We start from the raw sequence: 20,662 nt of genomic DNA, 5'->3' as shown, positions 1-20,662 counted from the left end.
TTGAACTCTTATGTGATGAGTTAGTTCAAGTCTCACTCAAGGAAGACATGCTCAACCTGTCAAGTGATGAAAGCCCTCAAAGATTGCATGATTAAGTGTTGGCAAGCAAATGACAAGGAAGACAAGTTGAAGTTTAGTTGCCATCTTTCATTCTTGAGTATAGGTATGCCACACTATCAAGAGGGATGCATCAATGCACTAATGACAAGTTAAACCCTGGTGAGAAATCTAGAGAGAGTGAAAGAGAGTTTCTAGAGCCAACATGAGTTGGAGGCAGGTCTGTGAAAAACCGGCCTATCTTGGTTGGAAAACCGGCTTAGTCAGCTTTGGCATAGTAGTCGGTTTTGTTTGACTCAGCCTCCAACGGGTAGTTTTTGAGAGAAACCTTTAAATAACTTCTCTTGTCCCCTCGTGCTGGTTTGCTGAAGCTTTTTGCATTGCATACATGACCAAGAGCAAGTGGTTCTCTCCCAAACCTCCCTTTGTGGGTGAAAGGTGATTAGAGAGTAAAATCCTTAGTTTGGGTTGAGAGCCTTGTTGTGTGAGAAGCCTTAGTGACACTAGAGAGCTTGTGTGTCTTTGAGAGGGTTGTCAAAGCCTTGAGCACTTGACCAAGTCTAGTTTTCGGTTGGTGCATTTTTTACTCTTCGAGGTTAAGCCTTCTTGGTGGCTAGGCGTCACCAGCAAGCACCCAAGTTTGTGGTGTGTTGCAGGCTATGATGTTACCCCCGAAAGGGAAAAGATCATCTAGTACAACGTGGAAAGTGCTTGAGAGCAACTTGTCTAGAGTGCACCCTAGAGTGGTAACTCACGGCTTCCACAACGGAGATGTAGGATCCAAGTGGGGATCTAAACTTCACGAAACATATCACTATGTCTCCTCTTTGGTCTGCCTCACATTTGTATTTATATTGCATATCTTGTGCTTCCATTTGTGTCTACTTGGTTGTGTGTGTGTTTATGATTACAGGGGCCATGTGAGCCTATCAAGGATCTCATTGAAGTCACACACAAGTCTGGTTTGACATGGAAGAGGGGAGGGGGATCTAACCTTTACTGTAGGTCTTCAGTGAAGACTGACTAAGCTGTTATTGGTACCTGGCTAAGCCAGGTTTGCCACTTAAGCCTTAAGCTAGTTCGGTCGTCAAACCTGGCTTGTAATACCGGCTAGGCCAGTTTTTCCTATGTGTGTGCAATATTGTCGGTGTTTCGAGTTACCACCGACGAGTAAATTTCTAGTATTGCGCGTCTGGCTCGGATAGTGTGCTTAGAGGACACGAGGTTTATACTGGTTCGGGCAGAAAGTCCCTATGTCCAGTTCGTCGTCGCTGCTCGTGTTACTAGCACTGAAAGTTTATAGTATGGGTTACAAACAGGCGAGGGAGGGACAGGTCCCAAGTATCTAGTGAAAGGAGTGTGTTGACACCGTTTTTTGCACGTGTCAAAATGATCAGAGTGGGCTAATCGGCAGGAGGAAAGTTACTGTATACGCTGACAGTCGATGAAAATCAGCTTGTAAAGATGGTTGCCGATGAATGGTAGTGATCGATGGAAAGGTTGATTTAGACTCGGGCGTTGCCGATAAGGTTGGAGATGTTATTGTCGATGCCGATGAAGGAAGGCTTGAAAACTACTGCCGATGAAACAGGAAGTATGCCGATGGAAAGGAGGTCGGTGAGAATTCCATCGTAATTGAGGCGGACAGGGAAATAGATAGGAGTTGATTTCCTTTTCTATATTTGTTAGAGTATGATTCATGTAAGAGTCACGTGTTTCCTTAGATATGGACTTGGTGTCCTAGTCGTATTTGATTATGTCTCTTTAGATCAGGGTATAAATATAGATTGAGGGGCAATGTAATAAAAATATCAATCAATATCAAAACCAATTTTTACTCCTATTTGCATCTACTTACTTTTCGGCGACTTTGTCAATTTGCATATTTTTTCCTTTTTATGAGTTCTCATTGATTCGGCGAGTTGCATCGCTTCAGTACGACCTTCGGCGATTCTCGAGTTCCGCGTGAGTACCTCTTGGCCGTGACTTTCGGGCGTATCGCTGTTGTCAGGACCAAAGTGCTCGTATCTTCATCCTTGTCGATTAACAGGTCAAATCGACTGGCACGCTTTGGATATCGATTCGGGTATTAGCCCTTTGTGTTTGCAGATCCACTTTTGCATCAACACATCTTTTGGCACGCTTGGTGGGACAAATCAATCCGATCAATATGTTCAATCCCGAGATCGATTCAGGGAACATTATCGCGGTATCAGAAGAAGATCTTAAGGAAGAGCAGAGGCATGCTATGGAAAAGGCTGTAGAAGAATACAGGCAGCTTTGTCTGAAATCGTTTAGCCTGAACAAGAGTGGACAAGTCATCTAGAAGCAAGATTTGCTATTGCCTCGGCAGGTTACCTTTGACTCCAATCCTGGTAAACTTCAAGAGATGGTTAATTCTGCAGTAAATCATGCTTTGATTAATCATTCCAATGTGCTGTCCAATACTGTTCATAATGCTGTGGTTCGAACTCTCAAAGAAGGACAAGCGTCATCGCATTACGTTGGGCCTGCCTATCACCAACCAGAGCCGGCATCTGTTAATACTCCATCGGCTCCCTCGGCCGTTGTGGGTACAGAAGTTACTTCTCCTCCAGTATCGGCAGGCTTACCTAATATTCAATCCACACTGATACGATCAGATTCGGTACTACCAGGAGGACGAGTTCAGCTTAATACAGATCTATCGGCATCAGCTATGTCAGGCCCTGTGTCTCAGAATAGCCAGATTCCTGCTAATTGGTGGGGATATGGTATGCCTCCGGAGTCATCTGCTTTCAATCCTGGGTTACCTCAAGTGTTTGATGCAGTAGGAAAAGCTCCTATACCATCGGCTATTTCGCCGATGGCTCAAGTGCCTCAATATGCCACAGCAACTACTGTGCAACCAACTCCAGGAGGTTTCCAGATGCCTTTGGTTCAAACACCCAATTCAAGTCCATCAACAAGCTTACTGCCGATGCAGCAGAAAGCCCCTGCTATGAGTCAAACTGGGGTTCAGTTCATGCCTCAAGCTGGTTATAATTATCCAACAATGTCAGCAAATCACTAGCCATCGGTAAGTTTTGTACCGATGAGTTCTAATAATGGTTGGTCAGGACAGTTACCTATTCAACATACAGTTCAGCAAAATCAGCAGGTTACAGGGATTCAACAAGGTCATATGCAAGCTGGTTTCCAGAATCAAGCATCGGCAGCTCAGCCGATGAATCCTTTCCAACAGGTTAATGGACCACAAGTAACGGCAAATATGCCGATTGCTGGAGATCATGGGCCACAAAGATATGTGGAGGGATATCAACAGGCACCTCCTATAGAAATTCAGCCAGTTCGTCAGCAGGAGGCTGATGCTTTTTGGCCCGATAAGATAGCAGAAATTATGAAGGATCAGTTTGGGATAAAGCCCAAGGTCAATACTTATTCTTATCGAACTCTATACCCTCCTGCATATGATTTAATTCCTCTCCCAAATCGGTACAAGGTACCAGATTTCACTAAATTCTCTAGGCAAGATGATACATCAACAATGGAACACGTCAATCGCTTCATTATTCAATGTGGAGAGGCAGCTAGCAGAGATGAATTAAGAGTTTGATTATTTTCATCATCTTTGTCTGGATCGGCATTTACATGGTTCATTTCATTACCACCAAATTCTATTATTACTTGGGTTGATCTAGAAAAACAATTTCATAAGTATTTCTTTGCTGGAATCCATGAAAAGAAGCTTACCGATTTAGTAAAATTGAGATAGCGTAATGATGAATCGGTAGAAAGCTTTGTGCAAAGGCTACGAGATGTAAAAAATAAGTGCTACAGCCTGGTGCTGGATGATCGGCAGCTTGCCGATCTGCCTTTCCAAGGGTTATTGCCACATCTTAAAGACAGATATGCTTCTCAGGAGTTTGAAAGCCTCAGTCATCTTGTGCAAAGGATCTCTGATCAAGATACTAGGGTTTTTGAACCTAAAAAGAATTGGAGTAAAAAAGTATCATTTGTTGAAGAAGTAGGAGATTCTGATTCTGATGAAGAACCAGTTATCGGCTTAGCTGAGTGGGTTAAGAATAAAAAGCCGATATCTTGTCCCTTTGGTCAGAAAGAGCCAGAAAAGTTTACCTTTGATATCACCAAGGCCGATAAGATATTTGATCTTCTGCTTCAAGAGGGCCAAATTAAGCTATCACCTAATCATGTGATCCCATCGGCAGAAGAGTTGAAGAAGATCTTGTACTGCAAATGGCACAATGCAACTTCACATAGTACAAATGAGTGCAAGGTGTTTAGGCAATAGTTACAATCGGCTATTGAATCTGGGAGAATTAAGTTTGGTACTTCCAAGACCCAGAAGCCGATGAAAATTGATCAACACCCTTTTCCAGCAAATATGTTGGAGGCCAAAGGGAAGACCAAGGTATTGACGTCAGAGGCTGCTGAGAAAAACGCATCAGTGGATCCCCAACATCGGATAACTACCGATGATGCAAAAAGTAAGGGTTTGCTGGGAGAAAGCAGTAGTTCTAAAAACCCTACTCGACCTGGCATTGTGATTACCCATCGAAGGCAGCAGGAGGGTTGGCGTCAGCGTAAGGACCGATATCAACAACAGCAAGAAGAGAGACATCGGGAAGAATGGTATCGGCATAAAAATCATTGGAGGTGCCCGTTTTTCATCCATTGCTGGGAAGAAGGTATTAAATTGCCAACTGTTGAAAATTGCCCTGAGTGCAATGGTTATTATGGGGTCAATCGGTCAGAAAGGAGGTTTCAACCTGGCAATCAGGGTTTATTTATCAATGAGCCGATCAGAGGCAGAGCATCAGTGCATGATCGGCTGGGGGGCAGACTTAGTGTACATGAAAGGCTTGGTAAACGCGCTGGATATTTTCCAAGGAATCAAGAGGAGCTTGAGGAGATGGCAAACACAAGAGTTCCCGATGAAGAAATATTCTACAGGGACCCTAATATACGTCGTGTAGAATCAACTAGGACCTGTTATCAGCCGGTTTGGAAAACCAAGTTTCCTCGATGGTGCCCGGAGGGTCTGACAAAGACACAGAAAAGGAGGATGCAACGTGAGCATTAGGAGGATTTATACCGAGAGGAAAATTCCTCCAATGAGAGGTCCGGTCATCAGCAGTGGCAGGTAAAACACAAAAATAAGGGTCCATCGGCAGATGTTAATATGGTATTCATGTTGCCGATGGAGTTTTTGGCACTATCTGATAATGAGGAAGAAGTTGTTCTCTCTGATCAAGTAGCTCAGTTGACACTAGATCCAATGATGGCTGTTTTTGAGAAACCTACCGATGACGAGAGACAGCATCTTAAGGCTTTGTTTGTGAAAGGCAGAGTTGATGGGCAGCCTGTATCTAAGATACTTATCAACGGAGGGGCTGCAATTAATATTATGCCTTATGTGATGTATTGGAAACTTGGTAAGGGAGATCAAGACTTGACCAAAACCGATATGATGCTGAAGGATTTTGAAGGCAATGTGTCACCGGCTAAAGGGGCAGTATGCGTTGAATTGACCATCGGCAGCAAAACCTTGCCGACGACGTTCTTTGTTATTAATGGCAAGGGTGCATATAATCTGCTTCTAGGGAGGGATTGGATTCATGCTAATTGTTGTGTTCCTTCTACAATGCATCAATGCCTCGTACAGTGGATTGGGAATAAGATTGAGTTTGTCCCTGGTGATTCTTCTTATATCATCGCATCGGTAGAATCAGATACTTATGAGCGAACTAAATGCATATCAGGAGAAGTTTGGGAAAAAGAGTTCCTTAGAGTTGCTGATTATGAAATTCCACCGATCCAAGAAGTTGGTTCTGAAGAAGAGTTTTAATGGATAGGTTTGCCGATGATGGAAAATTAGGTCAAGGGTTCACATCGGCAGATGATTTAGTAGAAGTAGATATTGGTGATGGCGATTGGCCAAGACCTACTTTTATTAGTGCTAAGTTAGATTCCAAGTGTAAGCAGCAAATAACTAATTTGTTAAAAGAGTATAAAGATTGTTTTGCTTGGGATTATACTGAGATGCCTGGATTAGACCGATCGATAGTTGAACATTGGTTACCTATCAAATCTGGATTTCGGCCACATCAGCAGCCAGCGCGCCGATGCAACCCTAATATACTTCCTGACATTAAGGCCGAAATAACTAAATTAATTGAGGCAAAGTTTATTCAGCAGTGTCGATATGCAGAGTGGATCTCTAATGTGGTTCCTGTTTATAAGAAAAATGGAAAACTTCATGTTTGTATTGATTTCAGGAATCTCAACAAAGCCACACCGATGGATGGCTATCCAATGCCGATTGCTGATTTGTTGATTGATGCTGCAGCTGGACATCAAATTATCAGCTTCATGGATGGTAATGCAGGTTACAATCAAATATTCATGGCTGAAGAAGATATTCCCAAGACTGCTTTCAGATGTCCAGGTCATGTAGGGTTGTTTGAGTGGATAGTCATGACGTTTGGTTTGAAAAATGCCGACGCTACTTATCAAAGAGCTATGAACTTTATTTTTCATGAATACATCGGCACATTAGTGGAGATCTACATTGATGATGTAGTGATTAAGTCTGGAGATATCACAAAACATCTAGCCGATCTACAAAAGATACTGGAGTGCACAAGGAAGCATGGATTGAAGATGAATCCTAATAAATGTGCATTTGGTGTATCGGCAGGTCAATTCTTGGGTTTTATGGTGCATCAGCGGGGCATCGAAATCAGTGGGAAGTCTATTGATGCAATTAACAAGGTGGTTGCTCCTGCCAATAAAACTGAATTGCAATCTTTGATCGGTAAGATTAATTTCATTAGAAGATTCATATCTAATCTGTCGGGTAAGATCAAGGCTTTCAGTCCATTACTTAAATTGAAAGCCGATCAGGAATTTGTATGGGGAGCTGAGCAGCAGTTAGCCCTAGATGAAATTAAGAAATATTTAACAAATCCTCCAGTGCTAGTTCCACCTCAACACGGGAAACCTTTCAGGTTGTATTTGTCAACTGATGATACCGTTATCGGTTCAGCTCTTATTCAAGAATTTGAAGGGAAAGAACGTGTTATTTATTATTTGAGCAGAAGATTAGTGGATGCTGAGACAAGGGTATCAGCCTATTCAGGAAGTGCTAACATCGGCAGTCGATACCGATGACTGGAGAAAGGAGATTGTCGATTATTTAAAGGATCCATATAAAAAGGTTGAAAGATGTATAAGGTTCCAAGCTACCAAGAGTGTGTGGAGCGCATCAATCGGCTTTCAAGATGAAGTGGATGATCAGAAGGAATGGATACTATTGGCCGACTATTCTTGAAGATTGTTTTAAATATTCTAAAGGATGTCAGGGGTGTCAAAAGTTTGGTAATATTCAAAGAGCGCCTGCATCGGCTATGAACCCTATAATTAAACCTTGGCCGTTCCGGGGATGGGCTATCGATCTCATTGGTCAGATTTATCTGCCATCGAGCAAAGGACATAAATTTATTCTGGTTGCTACCGATTATTTCACAAAATGGGTTGAGGCAATTCCTTTAAAAAAGGTGACATCGGCTAATATGATCGATTTTGTGAAAGAGCATATTGTTTACCAATTTGGTATTTCTCAAACTATCACTACCGATCAGGGTACTATGTTTACATCGGGAGAATTTGATGAGTTTGCTATAGGTATGGGAATTAAAGTTTTAAATTCTTCTCCATATTATGCTCAAGCTAATGGTTAGGCTGAGGCTTCTAACAAAGGGATCATCAAACTCATTAAGCGCAAAATTAAAGAAAATCCTAAGAGGTGGCATACAGTATTAAATGAAGCCTTGTGGTCATATCGGATGTCATGTCATGGTGCAACCAAAGTAACACCTTATCAGTTAGTATATGGACACGACGCAATATTGCCTTGGGAAATTAAAACTGGCTCTAGGCGAATACGTTCTCAAAATCAGCTGACAGCCGATGATTATGATACTCTTATGAAGGATGAGTTGGAAGATGTGGTGGGTCATCGGTTAAGGGCTTTAGTTAGCATCGAAGAAAATAAGAAAAGAGTAGCCAGATGGTATGACAAGAAGGTGAAGGTAAAGGAGTTTGCTGATGGAGATCTGGTCTGGAAATTGATTTTACCGATTGGGACTAAAAGTTCAAAGTTTAGAAAGTGGTCTCCTAATTGGGAAGGTCCATATCGGATAAATCAGTCTGTTCCTGGTAACGCATATATTCTAGAAACCCTCGAAGGGGTTGTGTTTCCCAGAGCATTAAATGGAAAATATTTAAAGAAATATTACCCTAGTATCTAGATGGATGCATAAAAGTGTAAGTGCCGATAACAGTCCTATCGGCTAGAATTATACAAGGATGTCAATGTCTCATAAAGTGTCGATGCAATAGACAAGATTTACAAGTTTAACAAGGATTGGATAGCCAATATCGCACGCAGGCGAATCTGGTCGGCTTCCTTCATTTCTTTGATGTCTTCATCGGCAGCACCCTCCACAGGCTTGAGTTTTTTCTTCATGGCCAAGGCTTTGCGAGCCTGGATGTCTCTTTCTTGCTGAAGGGCCTTGATGGCATCAGGTAGCTGGCTTTCTTCTTGTTGGGCATGAGTTAAGGCTGCCTCGACTTCTTTCAATTCAGCCAATAGAGCCATCCTCTTTGCCGATAAATCTAAGATTTTCTGCTTAAGTTCAGCGCCCGAAGTCTGCAAGTTGCCGATGCCCTTGTGCTTCTCATCGGTAATCTGTTTCAGTTTTAGTATCTCTTCTTTGAGTTGAGCCTGAGCTGCTCTATCGGTAATGCGTTGAGCAGCCCGTTGATATTGCAGTTGGCGGCTTTCTAAATGGGCTGCTGGGAAGAGTGCTTCTTCAACATCGGTAGGGACCTAGCCACGGATTGTTTTGAAAATTGTCTTTGCGGGGTTCGAGTCATCTACCAGTTGGGCGGTATCCTGCTGTAACAAGTCTAGGAGAGCTTCCAACTTGGACTTAATTTCTGCAGATATTGTTCCCAGTGCAAGGGAAGAATTTGCTTCCTCTCCATCATCATCAGAAATGTCAATGGCAACGGAAAATAGGCTGTTTGGGGAGTCTTGTTCCTGAGAAAAAGAAAAAGAGGTCAGTTAAGGATAAGTATGAATATTATAAATCGACTAGGTCAATCGGCTTACCTGTTTCAAGGCAATTTCCTGTACTTGGCTGGAGGAAGCAGCCTGGAGTATGCCATGTGGAGGATCGGCTGAGCTTGCCGATGAGATATCCTCTGTGGCCTCATCGGTGGTTGGCCCTTGGGGTATGATGACCGATGGTATGTCCTGTACAGGAGGATTAACTGCTTGCTCAGTTGCATCGACTGATTCTTGCTGGCTTGCAGATGTTGGGGCAGATGTGGGGATCGGCATGGACTTCTGTCGTTTTGGCTATGCCTCGGCATCTGTTAAGGCTTTGCGCTTTGCTTGGGCCTCAGCAACGGTTGGCTGGGGGGCATCGGCACTTGTTGGTTGTGGAGCTTGAACATCTGGTACGCTTGCCGATGTACCCATTTGTTGCTGCAAAACAAGTGTAAGGTATGATATTTAACAGATAAAATGTAAAATCAAAGGAATACCTCTGAAGGTTTGTCAGAGGTAGTGGTGCTTGATGTCGGAGGAATTGCCGATGACGATCCAGCAGCGGCTCTTACACCCTGATGATTAATGTTAATACTGTCTGTGATCGGCATGAGTAGAAATAAACAGGGTTGTTACCTTGAATGCCTTGATCAGGGTTGTAGCAGTAGCCAATGGAGTGGCCCTAGCTGTAGCCAATTTGGACTTGGAGGTGATGGTCTTGGCATGGGTCTTCTGGTGAGTCAAAGCAGCTAAGGTGGGGGCGTTGTAGCCGATCGGTGATATCAGGGAAACAGGCCGAAGATCGAAGGGTTTCCCACTTTTGCTCATAGATGGTGCTAGGTTGTTAATCTGTCACAAGAAAGTTAGTTACCGATATATAAAAAGAAAAAGCAGAAGGGAGTTAAAAGAAACTTACTGCGTCATCGGGAATGGCGTATTCAGGGTTGATCATGTGCCGATATGTGTGAGCGGATGTTGCAAACAGTTGTTCCCTCCACTCTCGCCACCATTGCTATATATGATTCGGTGATGAAAGATGCTGGCGTCCAGATGGATAGATCGACATCTGTAGTATCGGCATCGGGGGAGAGTCGCACTACCCTGCTCAAATCTGTTCCGCAGGTGATTGTTTCTCTGGGTTTGATCACATCGGCAAAACAAAGTTTGATTGGCAGTTGCCCAAAAGCCAATTGACGGGATACTGCCGATGGATTGTAAAATTCATACGTGATATTGGTGTTTTTCCCACTACCAAATGTGTTTACTGGGATTGCCCTGGGAGTAATGATGGCCATCATGAGTTCATTATCCTGATTCAGAGTGTCATCGGCAAAGTTGAAAAGAAGGGGGAATCTATTTTCTTCGTCAATATAAGGTACCCAGGCCCTATGATCACGAGAAAGACCATTGTAGAAGCTTTGGAAGAATATGCCGATTTGGTCTTCATTGGCCTCTGTTCCAGGGAGGACAATTATGGCTTCACCAAAATTGAGGGGTGAGCGTGTTGCCGATTCCTCATCCCCAAGCACGTGGTCTTCAGCAATTTCTCGTGGGAATTATTGGGCAAAGAAGTCCCATTGCAAACGTTTGTGCATATGGGCATTCAGCCACATGTTGATAAACCACCACGGGCCTCCTAAGTTGCCGATGGGTTCGCCAAGCAAAAGTTTCTGAGACACTTGATGAAGAAGATGATAAGTGGAGCTCAGAAGGTATCGGCCAAGAGGGAACCTTACACCATTAGCCAAGAGTTCAGTCGTGGGGAGGAAGGCGTTGGTTGGTCCTACTGATCGACCACAGAAGATAAATTTTTCTAACCACATATTCAAGAATGTGGCATGTTCCTTCTGGTTAACTGTCTCAGTCCTCTGGCATTCTTGAATATATCCTATCCAACCGCCGATGTTGCGGGTATTCACCCTATATTCAGATTTTCTGCCATAGATGGAGCTTTCATCGGCAGTTGAAATGTCCAAGCCAGTGAGCATGTAGACATCGGCAAGTGTGGGAGTAGCTGGGCCATGTCCAAACATAAAAGTGTTTGTTGTGTCTGACCAGAAGTAAGCAGCTGCAATCATCATTGACTCATTCTTTTGCATATCGGGAATGGATAGCCTAATGCATTGGTCTAGCTTCTGTTCTGCCCAGTGTACTTGCATCGACCTGTTGACCCTCAAGTACCAATCTTTCCACCCTTTGGTGGTTTTGGGCCAAGATCGGAATGTATCTTTCCATAAATTCAGAGAGAAATTTTGGGCTCTAAAAGGGATTCTGTTAACCTCTGCATTAATCAGATCAGTTGGATCTGGGTTGCCCATTGGTCCTAGGCATTGGAAATGCGGCTGATCGGTTGGAATAACTAATTTGTTGCGAAGTTCCTAAGTTTAGAGGATCCGAAGAACAAAGAAAAAGAGGAAAAATTACCAACTGTATGAACTCGCAAAGACCAGAGGAATCGAGGTAAAAAGTAACGGAAGTGGAACGAACCGCAGGGACGTCGAAGTTGATTGCCATTATCTTGAGGTAGATGGAGGCACGAGCTGAAGACTCGAGGTTGACGCTGGAGAAAAGTTCTTGTTGGTTGAGGTCGCGCAGTTGTTTGTCGGAGTCGCTGCCGGAAAGAGAGAATGCCAAAGATTGGAGTCTGAGGGTAGAAGACGAGCGTTCCAGAGAAATCTATTTATAAGTCGCTTGGAGTAGGGGTATTCTAGACTTATCTCTATGCCGCGCGCATGTGGGTCGAGGTGGTTCAGATGGATATGGTAACTATTCGCATGATAATCAAGGGATTGTACAGATGATTTGATGGCAAGTAATCATGACTTGGAAGAGATCTCGGTACAGGATATTTTAATTCTGAAAATGGCGGCATTATTATGTTAGGATCTTGCTGATGGATTATTGTTTCGGTATCTTAACCATAATTAGGGCAAGAGTGGTTGGAAATTGTGCGATATTTACTGAGGTGCGTGAATCAGGACTAGATTTGATTAGATTTGATAACAGATCAAGTTTTGGCTTGGAGGATGAGTTACGGTAATTGGGCGAAGGCAAACATTATCTGGAGTAAATTTCGGAGCATTAATGGTTTTATACTCCGAAATTGGGGGGCATGTGTTGACACTGTTTTTTACACGTGTCAAAATGATCAGAGTGGGCTAATCGACAGGAGGAAAGTTACTGTATACACTGACAGTCGATGAAAATCAGCTTGTAAAGATGGTTGCCGATGAATGGTGGTGATCGATGGAAAGGTTGATTTAGACTCGGGCATTGCCGATAAGGTTGGAGATGTTATTGTCGATGCCGATGAAGGAAGGCTTGAAAACTACTGCCGATGAAATAGGAAGTATGCCGATGGAAAGGAGGTCGGTGAGAATTCCATCGTAATTGAGGCGGACAGGGAAATAGATAGGAGTTGATTTCCTTTTCTATATTTGTTAGAGTATGATTCATGTAAGAGTCACGTGTTTCCTTAGATATGGACTTGGTGTCCTAGTCGTATTTGGTTATGTCTCTTTAGATCAGGGTATAAATATAGATTGAGGGGCAATGTAATAAAAATATCAATCAATATCAAAACCAATTTTTACTCCTATTTGCATCTACTTACTTTTCGGCAACTTCGTCAATTTGCATATTTTTTCCTTTTTATGAGTTCTCATTGATTCGGTGAGTTGCATCGCTTCAGTGCGACCTTCGGCGATTCTCGAGTTCCACGTGAGTACCTCTTGGCCATGACTTCCAGGCGTATCGCTGTTGTCAGGACCAAAGTGCTCGTATCTTCATCCTTGTCGATTAACAGGTCAAATCGACTGGCACGCTTTGGATATCGATTCGGGTATTAGCCCTTTGTGTTTGCAGATCCACTTTTGCATCAACAGAGTGAAAGGGTGCTAAGAGCTCGGTTGCTGCTCTTGTGTGTATCTGGATCTGATCGGTTCGGGGTTGGATCAGATCCACTTCATAGGATGCCCTGCTTTCCCTTTTATAGGCCAAGGGAAAGCACGGGTTACAGTAGAGGGAAAGAGAAGAACGAGAGAGAGGAGTCCTTCAGGATCACCGGATCCTTCTTATCCTTTATGCGGGTCCCACCGACCCTGTAGATGTCAATAGGGACAACTCCACGTTGCGGCCCTGTCCATCACTGACGCCATGCGTAGGCATCGTCTGCCGGTCATGGCATTCCATTCTGTCGCAGCGGACGTCGTGGTGAGCTGACGCGCCTGTCAGCGTCCGTACGGGGTTTAGGCAAAACAACACCGGTACGTCCGACGCTGTTCCTGATGTGAATCCTTAGGTATGGCCTGTCATGGCCACGGGTTACATTGGGGCATGCCGGTCTCTTCCTTGGTATTAGAGTTTTGCCCCAGGCCCATATGCTTGGACCTAGAGTGGTTGGCGGCGGTATGGATCTCCATCGGGCGAGATGGAGCCCGTGACCTCGGGGTTAGGCGAGGTGGAGCCCACCCCCAAAGGTCAGGCAAGGTGGGACACAAACCCAAGGGTCAGGCGAGGCAGAGCCCACGGCCTCGGGGTTGGCCGAGGCGGAGCCCGCCCCTAGATGTCAGGCAAGGCGAAGCCCGTGGCCTTGGGGTCAGGCAAGGCGGAGCATGGACCCAAGGGTTGGGCGAGGCGGAGCCCATGGCCTCGGTGTCGGGCGAGGCAAAGCCCGCGACCTTGGGGTTAGGCGAGGTGGAGCCCGCCCCTAGAGGTTGGGCAAGGCGGAGCTTGCGCACCTGGGGGTCGGTTGGAGTTGTAGTCGCGCTCTTGATTGCTCGGATGAATCAATTGTCGCAGAACCGACCAATTTATAAGAATACAAGTACAATGGCAATCCGCAAGCGGTCGCACTGTCATACTTGAACCCATATAAACCCGGTAGTCCGTCGAGTACCGCGACGGGTCTCGATAAACGATTTACAACAACCAAGATCGTACAGGATTCAACATACATGCCACATATTACATAAAGTTCACAGATACGTTTCCTCATCAGAGTACGAATAAAAGTTATTACAAACCGAGTTTGATAATTAAAGCGGAAGCAAATAAGTTCGAAGATAAGTTTCCAACGTAGTTTGATACAGTGCCATGCCAGATCACGGTCCACAAAAGCAAAGATAGGAATTACTAAGGAAGCCTGCCCAAGGCTTACTCCTCATCCACAGCGGGATAGAAGCAACTCTTGCAATAACCATGATACACAGTGCCATCTGCAACAATGGGAAAATAAACCCTGAGTACGAGAAGGTACTCAGCTAGACTTACCCGTCATGAACCAGAAATAAAAGGACTCCAAGGATCATGCAAGGCTGTATAAGTGGACGTAACTGGACAACATTTTGCGAAAAAGGCATTTACCCGTTGTACAATTATAATTCCTTTATCAAGTTAATTATAACTAACCATTTCTATATTAGCAACTATCCTGTGCCAAACATGTGGTATATCTTTTAGAAACATCCAATAGTAACCATAGCAGGTATTGTAATTCCATATTCATCTGAACCATCATGTTTCATAACACAGTTACTACGATGTTGGAGCTAGCCAAGTTTCTCACTATCCGGGAGAGACGGCGATTCGAATCGATTTCTACCAGCTGGGAATTTATTCCTAACACAAACCCAGATCTACCAGCCACGATAGTCTTAGGTCACCTTTGGTACAACTCCGGTACACATTTCGCGGGTTCGTACTGCGCCACACAATCTGGAACACCAGATGCCAGGATGCTCAGGCCAAACCTGCCCTTGGGCTCAGTCTGATCGTTCCCCGGAAGGAGCGCACAACAGAACGATTCCCGGCCTGAGTTGAATTACTCGGCTTCGCGGTCGGAACGAGTTATCCGGCCAGCTAAGTGAGAGGCATGCGTTCAATCTTGTCAGAAGTTCCAACAACGGTACGGTCCTTGATCGACACAGACGGGGATAGATCCACACCCAAGACCTCCATGCCTTGTTGCTTTTCTATCGATATCCCGCCCGGTCTCCATTTACATTAACCATGGTTCTTTTCCCCAATGACAATTATGACCAATCGTGCTTCGGTATCCACCTATATCTCGCAGGTGACAGGAAATCACCCGACTTCTACCGGTCTAAGCATGGCTAAGCATATATTCGATCCTGGACCTATACCGGTTAAAGGTGTAATTTCTGGACAAGGAATGTACATGCATCAAGTGGTTTCATTCAACTCTTATAACCTAATGCATCAATCATAAATACGTAAGTAAACAGTTGTAAATTACTGGGAGACTTATAATGCTCCGGGGCTTGCCTCGCAGAAAGGAAGTAGGGCGATGGTCAGGGCACTCCGGAAGCTCTTCAGGGTTCTGCTCCACGCCTTCGGGAGCTGCGGCTTGCGGATCCTCCTGCTGGTTCCCTTCCTCTGCTTCTTCGAATTCCAGCAACGTGATCTCTTCCTCCGATCCTAGATGCATGAGTATGGTATGAGTATTACGAATGCATAATGTTAACAAGTGCATCACGTTGTTTGAGTAGGTGCATATCTCTTCTCGCTTACTACTTAACTACTTCTACAATGCATCGACTATGCCATAAACAGTATCTACTTGTTTTACTCATAACTGGAGTTCTACAATTCCAAATCTAGTGATCCTGGACTTTCTGGAAAGCTTATCAAATTTCCTACAACTTTGTTATTAACCATTTTTACAGTCTACATCAGTTTCAACATGTAACTCCTCATACTCTAGAATCAGTCTGGAAATGATTTAACATGCAATATAAAGTAAGAATACTTCTACTTTATGTAATCCTTCAAATTTGACAACCTAGAACCTACCAACAGTGTAAGCATACCAAATACAGTTAAGATAATATAATGGTGAAGCCCAAACTATTTATTAAATTGCCTTTATTAATTTATTTAGATATCTAGGTTAAATAATAAATATATATCAGATGTGCTTAATAAATTCTCAAAAATTTACAGAGCCTTACTAATGCTATCAAAGGACTACTATAAAAATTTTAGGTCATTTTACTAAGTAGAACATCCTATACAAAAATGATAAGGAAGCAAGGCTTGAAATAGCATAAATGGAAAATCCTATTGAAAAGTGTCAAGCAACAGATTTCTTATTTTTCCTAACATCCATATGGTACTAGTATCACCCCCAACAAATTTCATGAATTTTGGACTCATAATTAATTTATAAAAATTCATGCAAGGATTAACTATTTATAAAAGAAAAATCTATAACTATAGATCTACACATGCACTGGTCCTCAAATTTTTATCCAAGCTCATGTATAACAAGAATAGCCTACCACAAAAATTTCATAATTTTTGGAGCACAGGAACTCTAGATATAAAATAAACAAATTTGAATGCATTCAAAAGCACATTTGAAATCCCTATTTAAATCTCCAGAAATTTCTACTGTTGAAGCCAAGAACATATTTTTCTTAAATACTACACTTCCTAAGCAACACAATCATATTTATTTCACAATTTTAGGAGCTACCAAACTAAAGATACAAAAATAACAAAACAAATCAAAAACTGGATTCAAAATGAGTTAGTCTACACTACTGCTGTCGCTGACAGGTGGGACCCGCTGGTCAGGGGACCCCACACGTCATCGACACTGAGCAGGGCAGCGGCGCTGCGCGGTGCTGGCGCGGCCAGAGCTCGCCGACGGCGAGGTTGCCGGCGGTGACATCATCACACGATGATCTACTTGTCCTAGCGCATCGATTGAGCCACTTGGCTGGCCTTATTGTCGACGGCAAGGACGACGGCGGCGGCAATGGCGGGGCGGCGGGGCTGGACCACGGCAAAACGCCGGTGGAGGCTACGGTGGTTCGACCTAAAGCTCGGACGAGCACCAGCTACCTAAGGCGCACTCGACGCACTAGCTAACGCATGGAGAGGTGGACTGTGGCGCTCCGGCCACGGTGACGAGGCTTGCGGCGGAGCTCCGGCGAGCCCGTGCACGCGGCTGGAGCTTACCGAGCGCGAATGGCGGGCACGGTAGGGCGCAGGGGGTTGCTGGGAAGACGGTGGAGGGTTGCGGTGGGGATGGAGGAGCTAGGCGCGAGCTGGCGCCTCCAATGGCGGGCGGCGGGGCTCCGAGAGCTCGGCGGCTGCGGCTGCGAGAAAGAAGGCCGAGGCAACGCGAAAATGGGGTGCAGCTGGGTGCGGGCGGGTGCTGGCGACTTGAAGGCGCGCCCAGGCGCAGCGTGGCCTGCGCGGACAGAGCAACGGCGACGCGCGGCCGTCGCCGGGGACACGCGGCGCGCGAAGCCTGAAGCCGGTCGGCCATTGACGTCGCGGTTCAGTTTCGTCAGTCGCGCGATGGCCGAGCCTGACGACGAGTTTTGCCGCTGATTTATCCGCTAATCCGTCGCTCCAAAGCATAAGACGTCTAAACAAAATTTATAGCCCTATGTACCAGCTTCAATTGTTGTTCAATGATCGAGCTCTAGTTCGCAATAGATACGGAGTAATCTCGTGCCCAACCTTGGCTGTCAGTCGGTCAGTCGATCAAATACTTCGAAAAATTTCCTAAGTGTTGAAGGCTGGATTTGCTGGTTTTTGTGGGACCCATTCAAGCATGTTAGAAGCTAAATCAGTCCATGTCATAAAAATAAAAGTTGTTCCTTATGTCAAACACTACAACTTTGCTTTAGTGAACTCATCCATGCAAGGTCCCTAACACCTAGTTCAACTTTAGTCAAACATGTCACTTTGAAAACATGTTACATACACAAACCATGGCTAAATGACCAAACTAGCCTTAGCTCTAAATACCAAAGTTGTTCATGATGATACTCTAAGCATGTTAAAACAATTTGCAAGGTTATTTAAGCATTTCATGTAGTAGTCACTCATATAGCTATTCAGGTCAACACATGCAATATCGCTTAAGTGCTTGATCATGAAATGTGGCCTTCATGAACAAGGTTCCTTTTGTTAACCTAAGTGTAGCTAAGGTGTTGTAGTGACCAACATTACACTCTAGCATTCATTTGCACATGGTCATATGCATATGTTACAAGAAACATGAAATAACAAGCAATGTTTCATATGTTTCGATCAGATGTTTCAATTGTAAATGATGATTTATGAATGCTTGATGCTCATGCTCATGTTATGCAAGTCAAGTTTTGCAAGGCTAACACCCGAGGTGTTACACGTGACATCATCGTCGATCGGTGGAGCTCGGGGTGTGAGGAGTACCATGTCGTACTCATGCCCTAGAGACATGAACTCTAGGCTCCCAAACCAGATCACCGTGCCGAGACGCAGTGGTCGTACAGGGTCTGCCATCCAGAACTTGTTGGGATGATGAAGCTGACACGCAGAGGCCCCTACCTGGCGCGCCAACTGTCGGTGTTTTGGACCGGCGGGCCCTCAACCAACTAGTAAATTTATACTGCGTGTTTCCAATCCCGGATGGTGATACAAAGAGACACAAGATTTATACTGGTTCGGGCAATGGGTGCCCTACGTCCAGTCTGAGAGTTCGATCTTGTATTCCTTGCACCGAAATGCTCGTAGTAGGGGGTTACAAGCAGGGAGAGAGAGGGAGCTTGTCCCAGGTCTCCGTGTGGAGCGGCGTGGATTGCTTGAGATGTTGATCTCAAGCAGCGGGGAAGCTCACGTGTTCATCCACGCATTTATGTGTGAGTTCGTCGCGTGGGCGTAGGCCTAATCGTCCATGTCCGATCCTAGAAACGGCCTTGGTCCCTCCCTTTTATAGTTGAAGGGGAGATAAGGGTGATACATGCGCTAGCTACACGGCGTCGTGCGGACGGAGGCGGCATGTCCGAGCCCTGTAGCCTGTTACTGTGACGGCGTGGGCGACGGAGTGGTCTCGTCCTTGAAGTACTGGGCGACGCGCCGGTCACATTCGATCCTGTGCGTCGTGGGAGCTCCAGTGTTATCTCGAAGCGGGCGTGGTGGTCGGCGTGATAGTCACTGTGTGTTGACTGCGTGAGAAGCCGAGGCTCAGTTGGTGCCGAGGCCGAGGCATCGTGGGAGGCTCGGCAGACGTGAATCCCGGGGTTGCCAAGACCCTGAAGTAGATTGCCGAGGCTTGGATGGAGTAGTTGGTCTCATATGCTGATTTCGAGGCTATAGTGACCCGGACTTGACTCCCCATGCCGCGTTGTCTCTGGGGCGGGGGTTAGGTGGCACAGTGTAGTGCAGGCGCTGATCGTGGGCACAGCACCAGAGCACAGTGGCCGGTAATCTCCGCCGCGCCCTGTCCAGGTCGGTATGGCGTTGATGCGACTTCTTGTCTCATCGGCCACTCTGCAGTGTCGAGCCATCGTTCGGCTGATATCGCGGGAGTAGTTGGCGCATTAATGGGACGCGACGCGCTGTCAGGGAGACTGGTCGAGGCGGAAGCGACGGGTTGTTGCCGAGCCGGTCTCGAGCGATACGGAGAATCGCTGTCTCGTTCGAGGCTTTACGCGCGGGGCCTCGGGCGAGACGGAGAATTGGTTCCTCGTCGAGGCCTCCCGTGCGAGGCCTCGCGCGAGGCGAAGATTTGGCAGGCCGTCGAGGCCTCGTGCGAGGCGGAGAGCCGGTGGGCTCAGACAATGCCGGAGGTCAATCGATGGTTTACCTTTTGGCTTTGTCTTTGATAGGGCTTAAGTGATTCTTTCGATAAACGTTCGGGGTACCCCGTTTCATGGTACCCGACAACGGGACATGGGGCATTAGGAATAAGAGGATGATTGAGCGACGTAGATAAGGTGGGGTGCTGGAGAAGACGACGAAGAACATCAGCAACGATGATAAAAAGATATGGGGACAAGGGGTCACCTTGCCGAAGACCGTTACGACAGCTGATCCACCGACTAGGGACGCCATTTAGAAGAACCGAAGTTTTACCAGTGTCAAGGAGGTCCGTGATCCAGTTGCACCATTTATCAGAGAACCCCCTACAGCGAAGAATATGGACAAGGCTACTCCAGTTAACGCAGTCAAAAGCCTTGTGAAAGTTGAGCTTAAGAATGATAGTAGGGGAATTACGCCGGTAACAGCAGTGGAGCAGGTCAGCAGCGTAGGCAAAACTTTCAGCGATGCAATAACCAAGAACGAAGCTGGATTGATCGCTGCTGACAAGGGAGGGAATAAAAGGCTGAAGCCTGCTCATGAGGACTTTAGAAATGCATTTGATCATGGAGTTCTGAAGGGCAATAGGTCTGAAGTCCCGAGCTTTGCGTGCATTATCTTTTTTGGGAAGGAGAACAAGGTAGGAGCGGTTGATGCGTTCAAGGTCAGCGGAATGCATATAGAAAGAATCAAACATGGCAAAGATATCAGAAGAGGTGAGGCCCAGGTAGTTTTGAAGAAGGAAGGGCCAAATCCGTCGGGCCCGGGGCTAGCATTGGAGTGCATGTGGCAGAGAGCAAGATGGATCTCAACAGTGGTGAAAGGGATGTCAAGGTGACTGAGGGCGGGGCCCCCCTCAGGATAGAGGCTATCAAGGCGGAAACT

The 20,662-nt window shown here is 45.5% G+C and overlaps 1 long non-coding RNA gene across 1 annotated transcript; it reads right to left on the bottom strand.

Moving 5' to 3' along the window:
• Positions 1 to 14,020: 14,020 nt before the first annotated feature.
• On the bottom strand, positions 14,021 to 20,328 carry LOC136533144 (uncharacterized). The gene is made up of 4 exons (XR_010778405.1): positions 20,195 to 20,328; positions 19,985 to 20,103; positions 15,461 to 15,613; positions 14,021 to 14,391 (listed from the first exon to the last, which is right to left on the bottom strand). It is a non-coding gene; the product is annotated as an uncharacterized lncRNA (long non-coding RNA).
• Positions 20,329 to 20,662: the final 334 nt, after the last annotated feature.

Source organism: Miscanthus floridulus, unplaced genomic scaffold (assembly GCF_019320115.1).
Source record: "Miscanthus floridulus cultivar M001 unplaced genomic scaffold, ASM1932011v1 fs_790_1_2, whole genome shotgun sequence".
NCBI classification, from domain to species: Eukaryota; Viridiplantae; Streptophyta; class Magnoliopsida; order Poales; family Poaceae; genus Miscanthus; species Miscanthus floridulus.
Note: the sequence above shows the minus strand (reverse complement) of the source record. Positions and strands in the feature narration are given on the sequence as shown.